The 10,959-nt window shown below is 37.6% G+C and overlaps 1 pseudogene; it reads right to left on the reverse strand.

Annotated features, from left to right (window-relative positions):
• Positions 1–6,800: 6,800 nt before the first annotated feature.
• On the reverse strand, positions 6,801–7,562 carry LOC129088512 (heterogeneous nuclear ribonucleoprotein A3-like; annotated as a pseudogene).
• Between the last annotated feature and the right edge of the window lie 3,397 nt (positions 7,563–10,959).

Genomic DNA, 10,959 nt, shown 5'->3' on the forward strand with positions numbered 1-10,959 from the left:
ACCAAGGGAAGATGAAGAATAAATACAAGGGTGATTATGTACCCATCATTATCAGTGTTTTCCTACTCTGTAAGACACATATACAAACAGCCTATATTTGACGATCTTGCACCCAACTACAAGCATTTGAGAACAGATTTCTTATTTTACTGTTTCCATGACAACACATGACCTTTCGCATGTTTTTCCAGGAAGGAAAGGTGAAAATTACTCTCAGTGTTAAATTGAATTTCTCCCTTCCTCCTCACCTATTTTATTCATAGACACTTTAGAAGGTACAGCAATTTCACGTTCCTTTTAGGGTTTCAGCACCATTTTTCAACATTAGATGCAGCATAAATGAATTCTACTTCAGTTCCGTTTTCTAAGTCCAGTATTTCCAGAGAGAAAAAAGTTTCCTTTTGGTTTCTGTAGTCAACAGGCAATATTCAGTACAATAGGAGCAGTCCCACAAAATTATACGAATATTTTGTACGTTTTATATTTGTAATATGTCAGTATTTTTGACCCTTGCCTTTGCTAAATTTGGGTGTAGCCCTCTCTTTGCTTTATGCATGTTTTTTTTTCTGTCTCTAGTAAACAATTAAATGAGAAGAGAGTCAATAAGTATTTTGGAAGGAATGGATCAGTGAATACAGAAACATTTTTTAAAGTAATTTTTATTTGGAAAAAAGGATTCTTTTAGAGTGAAATAATTTGACAATTTAAGAATAATTCACTTTGGGATTAAACATCTTGATGTCTCTTGAATATTGATAACTGTGTTAGTCAGGGTTCTCCAGAGAAACAGAATCAATGTGATGTGTATTTCCAGAGAGAAAGATTTATTTGAAAGAGTAGGCTTACATGACTGTGAAGCTTGGTGAGTCCAAAATCTGCAGGATAAGCCAGCAAGCCCCAAACCCAGGGGAGAGTTGCAGTCTCAGTCCAAACACCGTCAGCTGGTGGATGTCCTTCATGCCCAAGAGTCTGTCTTATGAAGGCCTTCCACTGATTGGACGAGGCCCACCCACTTTATGGAAAGTAATCTGCTTTACTCAACGTCTACTGATTTAAATTTTAATCTTGCCCAAAAACCACCTTCACAGAAACATCCAGAATAATGTTGGGCCAAATATCTGGGCACCATGACCTAGCCAGGTTGACACATAAAATCATTCACTGTAGTAGGGTTGTGCCAGGTGCTGTGCTAGGAGCCAGTGTTTTAAAGGTGATTTTGAGGAGACAACATGGTACGGTAAAATATCTTGGCCCCCACTTCCAATTTTATGTCCAGGCATATTTATTATTTGTTCAATGCCTACAATGTGTCAGACAAGGTTCTTGCCTGTGGGGATTAGTGTAATGGGAGAATTATTATATTTTAGAGAACCACTGTGAATTATTTCATATTTATAGAGGTTGACCCTCTGCTCAGCATCAAATGATTTATGGACATTGGGGAAAATATTGCTTAGAAAACAACCCTTCAATTTGTATGGGATTTAATGTATCTGGAGCACTTTAATATCCATTATTTGATTTGAGTATCATAGCAGCCTTTGACAGAGTGGGGATGGTATTTCATTTCTGTTCAACAAAAGAGAAGCCTGAGGTGTTACCATTCTGAGGAAGTAGTGACATTGCACCTCTCACTTCTTGACTCTTGACTGAAATATTTGAAATGGCTATCATTTCCCCAGGGCCAAGACAATTATAAAGGAAGAAGCTAAGATTTACATCTGTTTCTACCAAACTGTAGAGTTTGTGGCCTGTCAGTTTCTTTTCATTGTTTGTGTGTATGTGTATATTATGGGTATGACGTATGTCGAGAGATACTCTTTATTCCCTATGTTCAAATACAAACCGAAGGAACTTGGAACGAACACCCCATCCAGCCCACCCACTGTGAGCTGCCCTAATAGCTGCTTTCATGGGCGCACTTCCTAGCTGGGCAGTTGCCACATGTAAGTTTACCAAGAACAAATATTTTCACCTTGCTCCTCACATCCATAATAGTATTTTGAAGCATAAAAACAAAAGGAATGAGCAACTGGGTGATTAAAAAATTTAAAGTGGATGGGAAGAAAACCTAGATGGCTGATGAAACAAAAACAGAAGGGAACTTTTATTTATAGCTTTGGTTCTCCCCAGTGACCACTTCTAGGCTGTTGTAGTGCACACATGCCCCACACCTTCTCCTCACCCTCCAACTGACCCTTCCTAATGCAGAAGGTGGCCCTGAGGCTGATGTAACCTGACTGGCTCTCCAGGAGCAGCACAACCTCATGCAGGGGTTCGGCAATGTGGCGGAAAGAGCAGGCATTCTGCAGGCTGGTGGATGGCCATTTATTTTATGTGTGATTATTGGGAAGTCACTCAACCATGGATGCTGGGTTTCTTTATCTGTAAAACAGGATGATGAGAATTAGTTCTCAGCAGTCTCATGAGGATCAAATGAAGTATTGTAACTCTGTGTGCCTATAGCAAGTAGTGCTCAGTAATCTTAGTCCCCTTTCACTTAACAAAAAAGAGGAATCAAAGTGTTACAAAATTTTAAAGAACTTAAGAAGCAAAGAGAAGAATTCTGGCACAAAAGCTGTATTTATAGAGGGGGTCCACTCACCATCCTTCAGTACTGACCTCAGCCCACATCAGCTGTACTAAATGAGTGTACCTGTTAACACAAGGCAAAGATAAGGCTTCCCCAATTATACCTGCTAGAGACTGCTTAGGTTTTATCTAGTGTTCATCTCAATGGAAATACTGAGTGCAAGAACTCTCACAGATATGGAGAAAAAAAAAACAACAAAAAAAACCCTAACCCAACCCTGCTGCTTTTAAAGGACTTACAGCTTCCCTGTGAAGTTACAAATTTGAAGACTGGGTTTTGAAGTTCCAGATATGCTTCTTACCTTCGGTAGAGTTTTATAACCTTTTGGTCATAGCTGTGCTGCAAAGGGTTATGTTATTATGGTAGTAAAGAAACGTTAGTTTCTACTTTGCTTTCCCATTATCAAATTCTTCCCATTTCAAAGCTGTTTATTTTTTCTTCTTTCACAGGGAACTATCCACTTTCAGGTCATGGAAATACTTTGTTTGTTTGTTGGTGATACAATTTCAAAGTTAGAGCAAAATTGCAAAATGGTGTAAGGAAATCATGTACACACTTTACACAGCTTTGGAAATTGTTTACATTCTCTCTCTATCTCTCTCTTTCCCGCTCATCATCAGTTTTATGAAACATGAGCTGTAAACATGGCCCCATTTTGCCCCTAAATATTTCAGTGTGCATTCCCTATCACAAGGGCATTCTCTGATATAACATACATGTCTTCTTTAACACAATACAATGATCAAAATCAGGAAATTTAACATTGATTCAATAGTAATACCTAATCCACTGTTTATAGTCAAATTTCATTGATCGTACTAACAACATCTTTTATAACTATTTATTTTTTGATCAAGACCCACTTCAGAATAATACATTTCACACTAAAGTCTCTTTAATCTCCCTTCATCTGAAACAGTTAGGTCTTCAGCCTTTCTTTGTCTTCTTGAGCGTGGCGCCTTTGACTGCCCCTTAGTCTGAGTTTGTCTGGCATTGCCTCATGATTGGATTCAGGTTATATCTTTTTGGCAGAAATATCCCAGAAGTGATCATCTCACTTCTCAGTGCATCACATCAAAATTTATGGGGAGTTACTTTGTCTTTGACAGTAGGTAAATATTTTGTCATCACACATTTACCTACCAGATTTACTACCCATGATTTTCTAAATCCATCATTTCATTCATATTTACCTAGTAGTCTAATGAAAAGAAGGATTGTCATCTATCTATCTATCTATCTATCTATCTATCTATCTATCAATCATCTATCTATCCATCCATGTCGATATGAACTCATGGATTATTATCCTGTTTAATGGGTATAATCGATTACTATTTTTATTTATTTTGATGTTCAAATTATTCCAAATTTAGAAACCCTTCAATCTAGCTCCCTGGTTCTTTTTGGTATGTTTCCATGATTATTTATTTATTTTTTTAAGCATGCACTGGCTCATCAGCATGTCTCAGGTTCATCATTTACTCTTCCTGTGTTAGTCGTACAATCAGTCTTTTACCCAAGGATCCCTGGCACTAGGTATACTCACTGCTAATAGTGTAACACTACTTCTAGATTCACTTAGCAACAGAGCTAGCAAATATCTATATCGATTATGAGCCTTGTGTTCACACTGATTATATTAATCTCCAACCAACACTGCCACAGGATATATTACAGTCTCTCTCTTTTCTGTAACTACCTTCACTACTACTGAGAATATTGGCTTTCATCCTCCTAAATACGTTTACTCATTTTCTCAAGCCTGAATACACAGGACGTATAAGGGCAGGAATAGGAGACCTTTCATGTCTGCTGGTCATGACTGCCATTCTAGCAAAGTGTTGAGGGCTGATAGAAAACCGATATCTAAATCTTTCCCATAGACTGTTTCGTCTTCTCAAAGAGCGATCATAGGAGGTGTGAAATGTTGTGGCTCTCAATTTGACAGTCCCTGTTACCATCTTCATCACCACTTAATCACCCTTAGAACCAGAAATAGACAGCATTTATCACATGTCCAGGCCAGAAGCTACATACTTGAATGATCCAAAGAGAAACTGCATCCTTAGGTGCATTGGTAAACACTTTTAAAACATTTGGATGGGGTTCATCCATTGGCTGGCCAACAGTTGGGTGTGGTACATTTCAATGAAAAAAATATTTCTTAGGCACCAGACCATGTCCCAAGAAGAAATGTGTGATATCAGAATCTATTTTCCCTATAAAATCTGTGTTTTATCCAAGAGATCAATAAGATATCCTCTTTCCCAATAAGGTGCTAAGCTGAGGTTGATGGTTCCAGAGGCTATATTAGAATTGGTGGGATAGGTATTCAATGTAAAATGCTGAAGGTAGATGGGGAATTTGGAGCATAATAAGAAAATGATTGAAAGAAGGTTAAAAAATTATGCCAAGGTTATGGTTGGAAAGGTGAGGCAAGGCAAAAAATGGGGAGATAAGAAAGTCAGACATAAGACTATGAGAAGAAAATCAAGATGCTCAGAGAGGCAGGGAACTGTCAGACTGCACAAGAACACAGGAACAGTGCATGGGAGGCCTGCTGTGAGTGGCACTGGCTGTGGGACATGTGGTTTTAAAGAAGCTGGGCAGATCCAGATGCACTACAGCCATATCACTTTCTCTCCACGTTGTAGACCCCACCGATCAACCACTTTCACTGCTTCATCCCTTTTCCTTGTTATCCCAAGCCAGTGTTGCATGAGAAGCCTAGGTGGAGAGACCTGCAGTGAGTCACTTTGCAGGAGGGAGTGATGGCCGTTCCGCCTCCTCCTGCTGCCTTATTTTATGTATATAGTTTTTCACACAAACAGAGAGTGTTAAAAAAGTTGGAAAGTAATCGCTGTAAAAACACTTTGCTTTGGAGCCTGGTAGCTTTGTTCTAATATCTACTTGCTTACTTACTAGGAATGCATGTGTGCATGCAGGTGTGTGTGCGTGCATGCATGCATGTGTGACTTTCTTATCTAACCTCAAGCCTCAGTTTCCTCATCTGTAAAATGAGGTAGACAGAATCCAATTCCAGTTCAGTTTTAAGGATTACGAAACACTGATTATAGTGACTGACATACAATAAATACTTAATAATAACTAGCTATTATGTTAGTTTGGTTGTTATTGTTTTAACGCTTCTTATAATTGTTATATCATTTCCATCTCTCAACTTGCTTATGAGACTGGTAAGTAGATTATTCCTGCAGTTTTGTATGAACAATCAGAGGACTGGGGAAAATAAAACTTTCTCATGAATGTGTAACTGGCGAGTGGTAAAGATTGTGGATGCCAGGTTGTGGATTCCAGAGTTGATGTGCACTGAGCCCAATCAGCCTCCACACTCCCTTTTTCTCCGGCTCTTGAAGGCATCTTTTGGGTCTCCTGTTAAATCAAATCTTCTTTCTGGGCTGGGCCAAATGTTTTCATCTTGGGGGTGGAGAAAATGAAATAATCCTAACTTTGGAAGATTCTGGCCTGCAATAACATAGCTATAGACTAAGCACTTTTTCTGTCTCTCCTTTTATTTTAGCCATCGTTGCTGCAACCAGCTACCTAACAGTGTCAAATGACAGCCCCTTGGTTGGCATCTAGCACTGCTGGCTTTCTGTTTGAGGGTTTCTTTGAGACATTGAAGGTTCCCACTTTTGCAAGCACAGCCTGGAATTTTGAGGGAGTTTACATCCCATGAGTTAAACCTTGACCAAAGGAAGTGAGAGGAAGTGGTTAAGTGCTTCTTCTATTTTTCACTGGACAATTTGAAAATGTATTCTGTGAGTTCCTCAAGGGTACTGGCAGGATTGAGCTCCAATTGCCTACGCAAGAGGCAAGACTGATTCAAGAGTGTTTTCTTCTTTCCTGTTTCCAATTCCACTTCCTTGAGATCACTTTCTGATATAAATTACCTCCGTGTGATTCCTTATTTCAGGCTCTGCTTCCTAGGGGGAGCCAGAATCCAGCATCCCTACTGCTGCTCATGCAAGCGCAATCTTCTCTCATTGGAGGACTTGAGGCATTCTCACCCAATATTCATATGAGCTCTTCTCCAGGTCCCACCATAGTCTTGATCCTGTGTTCCTGTGTCAGGTTTCTTACTTGTGGAAGACATTTGCTGAGCCATTCAGTAAACCTTTGCTATGTTACACTCACCATGGACTTGACCTGGGAATTGGGGAAAGATACAGTAGACTTGTTCTCATAGTCTAGAGGAAGCAATGAAAGGACAGATGTGCAGGTAAATTATCGCAGGCCTTCTAGTAGCTACATGCACCTCAAAGACAGAACCTCCTCTACCACCAAAGTTTCTACCATGGCCAAAGTTACCTCCACCACATCCAGAGTTTCCTCCACGGCCCATAAAGTTGCCAGATCCACCTCCATGGCCTTTTTGTGATCCAGCAGACTGCATTTCTTGTTTAGAAAGGGCCCTTTTCACTTCACAATTATGCCCATTAATAGGGTAGTATTTCTGAACAACAATTTTATCAACTGTATCATGATCATCAAAAGTTACAAAAGCAAATCCTCTTTTTTTCCCCCACTCTATCTTCCATAACTTCTATGGTTTCAATCTTGCCACACTTTTCAAAGTAGTCTCTCAAATCATATTCTTCTGTATCTTCTTTAATACCACCAACAAAAATTTTCTTCACTGTTAGTTGAGCACCAGGCTTTACAGAATTCTCTCTAGAAACAGCTCTCTTTGGTTCCACTACACGCCCATCAACCTTGTGTGGTCGAACACACATTGCGGCATCCACCTCTTCAACACAAGAGTAAGTCACAAAACCAAAGCCCCGGAACGTTTTGTTTGGGGGTCTCTCATCACCACGCAATCTGTGAGCATGCTCCATTTCTCAAAATGTTCTCTTAAACTATTGTCTGTAGTTTCAAAGCTCAAACCACCAATAAACAGTTTTCTCAGCTGCTCTGGTTCCTTTGGATCGTGGCCCTCCATTTTGAGATCAAACTCGCCTCTTCCAGCTCTAGTTCAATATGGGCTTGTATTCCATTTGAATCAGTTATACCATCTTATTGGTTCACTCAGTAATTAATAAGTCAAATACAATCTTTGTTACACATTCTTTGTGTACTTAAGTGAAAGTGATGATTATAGTTTCTTTAAAAAAATATTCTTTAACAATAGTACCACTATTTCATTGAATCGTAATGGCTCAGCTATATTTCATTGAATTGTAATGGCTACCTTCCCTTCTACTTTGCCATGAAATTCTAGGACTGAAAAGCCTCACTTATTTATCTCTATACCCTCAGATTCTAAGTCAGTGCTAATAGTGGGTGTTCAATAAATATTTGTTGGGTAAATTTTTTAAAAACCATGGTTTTAGGACAGAAGACAGAGATAGTCATACAGAAAAGGAAGCAAAGGATTTTCTAGGCAGATGGGATGAATAACAAAAAGATTCTAAAATATGAAATGATGCTAGAATATAAAGTGCCATGGCAGAAAATGAGAAATGAGCAAGACAGAAAAAATCCCGTTTTAAAGTTTTTTTTTTTTTGGTGATAACATTCTTCTGTGGAACCATTAAAGGCTCTCAGACATTAAGATTTGCATTTGAGAATGATCCCTCTTTCTGCCACAAGGAGGCTGGATTTGAAGTGTTTAGAGCCCAATAACAGGTAGACCTTTAAAAATCTTCTGTAGCAAATTCACTAAGAGACCTTATATCCCAGCTTTGGGAACCCAATCATCATCCCTGAATTGTCTATCTGTTTTCAGAGCCCCACAATTCTGGAATCTTTTGTTCCCAAGGATGGAGTATTTTGGGGTACTAAATCCTGGTTCCATTGATGTGCCTCTGTCCTCATATATGTCTGGATGGAATCCACCTCTCTGTGTCTTTCCAGGCAGCTTCCTTGTTCTCTGCTAGATGATCTATTGTGGGAACACCCTAGTGTTAGACCTGGATCCTCATGGAGTCCACTGATCGCCTGGCCACTCATCTGCCACCCATCGCTTCATTTTCTGACTGCTTTGTTCTGCCTCCACAGCTAGCCTTACGTCCTCAGCATTGGCCTCATCTCTCTTCACATCAAGTTCAGGTCCTGGCCCCTTCCATTCAGTTCAGCTTTGGGGTCGTGTTTTACAAGATCCAACAAAGTCCATAATTTCAAGAGCTCTAATTTTCAAAATGTGATGAATAATTTTGCAGCTAAGTTTATCAGAGGAATTCTTCATGGTTCTAATGAAATAAATAGAGTTTAAATTGTTCCTAAACCTCTAAAGCTTTATACAAATTTAAGGTCCTATTGTTAAAAATAAAATTTAAAATCAGATGCAATAGCAGTAATTTAAGTGGTGCTTGATATATTGACTAAAACTGTGTGTCTGAAAAAGAATAAAATGAAGTAGTCATGGAAAATTACTATTTTCCCTCTGAAGGAAAAAAATTACATACCTGAATTAGATTGGCTGCTGAAAATTGATTTAGCAATTTTTTCTCCTGTTTTTCTTCCATTTTCTCACAAGCAAAATTCCATTATTTTGTTATGAGTGAAGATGACAAAAGAAGAGCAAAATTTATTTAAATGCCTTTAAATCTTAGAATTTTTTTACTTTAATATTTCTCCCTCTATATATCACCTCATATTTATATTTAGGATCTTAAAATTAGTGTTTTCAGTGACATATGCTAATGCCTTATGGCCACTTCTCCATAGTTTTAGCCAGGTAAAAGGTGAAAAATAATTTTTTGCTCAAGTTCATCATATCAGCACACCTTAAAATAAGCTTTTAAATATGCTTTTTGGAAGCTGGAGTTGTACTCTTAATGTGATTGCATAAAACTTCAATACAGGTGATATTTCTTTATTTTTTATTTTTAAATCATGTTTATTCTATTACAGTTGTCTCAATTTTTCCCCCTTTGCCCTCCTCCACCCACCCCACCCCCCTCTCCCACAGTCAATTCCCACTCTGTTGTCCATGTCCATGGGACATTCATATGTGTTCTTTGTTTAGTCCCTAATCTTTCTTTCCACCATTGTCCTTCTTCCCCATCCCTCCTTGTCACTTTCAGTCTGCTCCATGTTTCCGTGCCTGTGGTTTATTTTGTTTGTTAGTTTATTTTGTTGAATAGATTCCACTTATAGGTGAGATCATATGGTATTTGTTTTTCACTGACTGGCTTATTTCACTCAGCATAATATTCTCCAGTCCCATCTATGTTGTCGCAAAAGGTAGGAGTTCCTTCCTTCTTTCTTTTTTTTAAAAATGCAGATTTTATTTATTTATTTATTTTTTAAAATGTCAAGATCCATTATAAAATATTAAAATATTTAAATCCATTATAAAGTCTCAGCAACTAAAACAACATGACACCAGCACAGAAACAATCAAATAGATGAATGAAATAAAATGAGCATTGTAGAAACAAATGTATATATCTGTCTAACAATGTAATATATGATTAAATTGATATTTCAAATCAATGGAGAAAGTATGGCTTATTCGACAAATAAGGTGCAGGGACCACTCCTACTTGAAATAAAACAAATATAGAGCCCTATTTCACACATTATACTGAAAATATTCAGGTGAGTTAAAAATCAATATGTAACATCTAATGAGTTTTAGGAGAAAATACAATAATATTTTTCTTAGCCGGAAGTAACATATTCAAACCTAGAAGTTATAAAGTAAGATATTGAAAATGTGATTATATAAAACATTTAACACTATATAGTAATATACATATAAAAATGTTAAAGGACAAGTAATAGAATAGGAAAGTATTTGCAACACATCAAAAAAAGGGTTAATAGTTTTTCTTCTTTTGGAAAAAATTCTACAAACATTTAATCAAAAAATGGATAAAGAATACCAAAAAGTCATTTCAAGCTGTTTTAAAAATAATAGAAATAGGCAAGAAATATACAAAAACAGGTTTAGTTTCAACAAATAATAAAGTAATAATTAAAACACATCGTTACAATTAGATTAAATATTAAAAATATTGGTAATATCAAGTATTGGTGACTGTGAAAGGAACTGAGTATTCATAGACTCTTTCTTCATCTTAAAGCAGTCCCTTTAGCATATTTTGCAGTGCTGGTTTGGTGGAGGTGTATTCTTTTAGCCTTTTTTGTCTGGGAAACTCCTTATTTTGCCTTCCATTTTAATTGAGAGCTTTGCTGTCTTGGTTGCAGGCTTTGATTTTCATGATTTGGAATATTTCTTGCCATTCCCTTCTGGCTTGTAGTGTTTCTGTTGAAGTCAGCTGCTAGCCATACCGAGGCTCCCTTATACGTTACTACCTCATTCTCCCTTGCTTCCTTTAGGATTCTCTGTTTGTCTTTGATATTTGCCATTTTAATTATGATGTGTCTTG

The sequence above is a fragment of the Pteronotus mesoamericanus genome, unplaced genomic scaffold, assembly GCF_021234165.1.
Source record: "Pteronotus mesoamericanus isolate MK-2021 breed Mesoamerican mustached bat unplaced genomic scaffold, CSHL_Meso_final scaffold_54, whole genome shotgun sequence".
Taxonomy (NCBI): domain Eukaryota; kingdom Metazoa; phylum Chordata; class Mammalia; order Chiroptera; family Mormoopidae; genus Pteronotus; species Pteronotus mesoamericanus.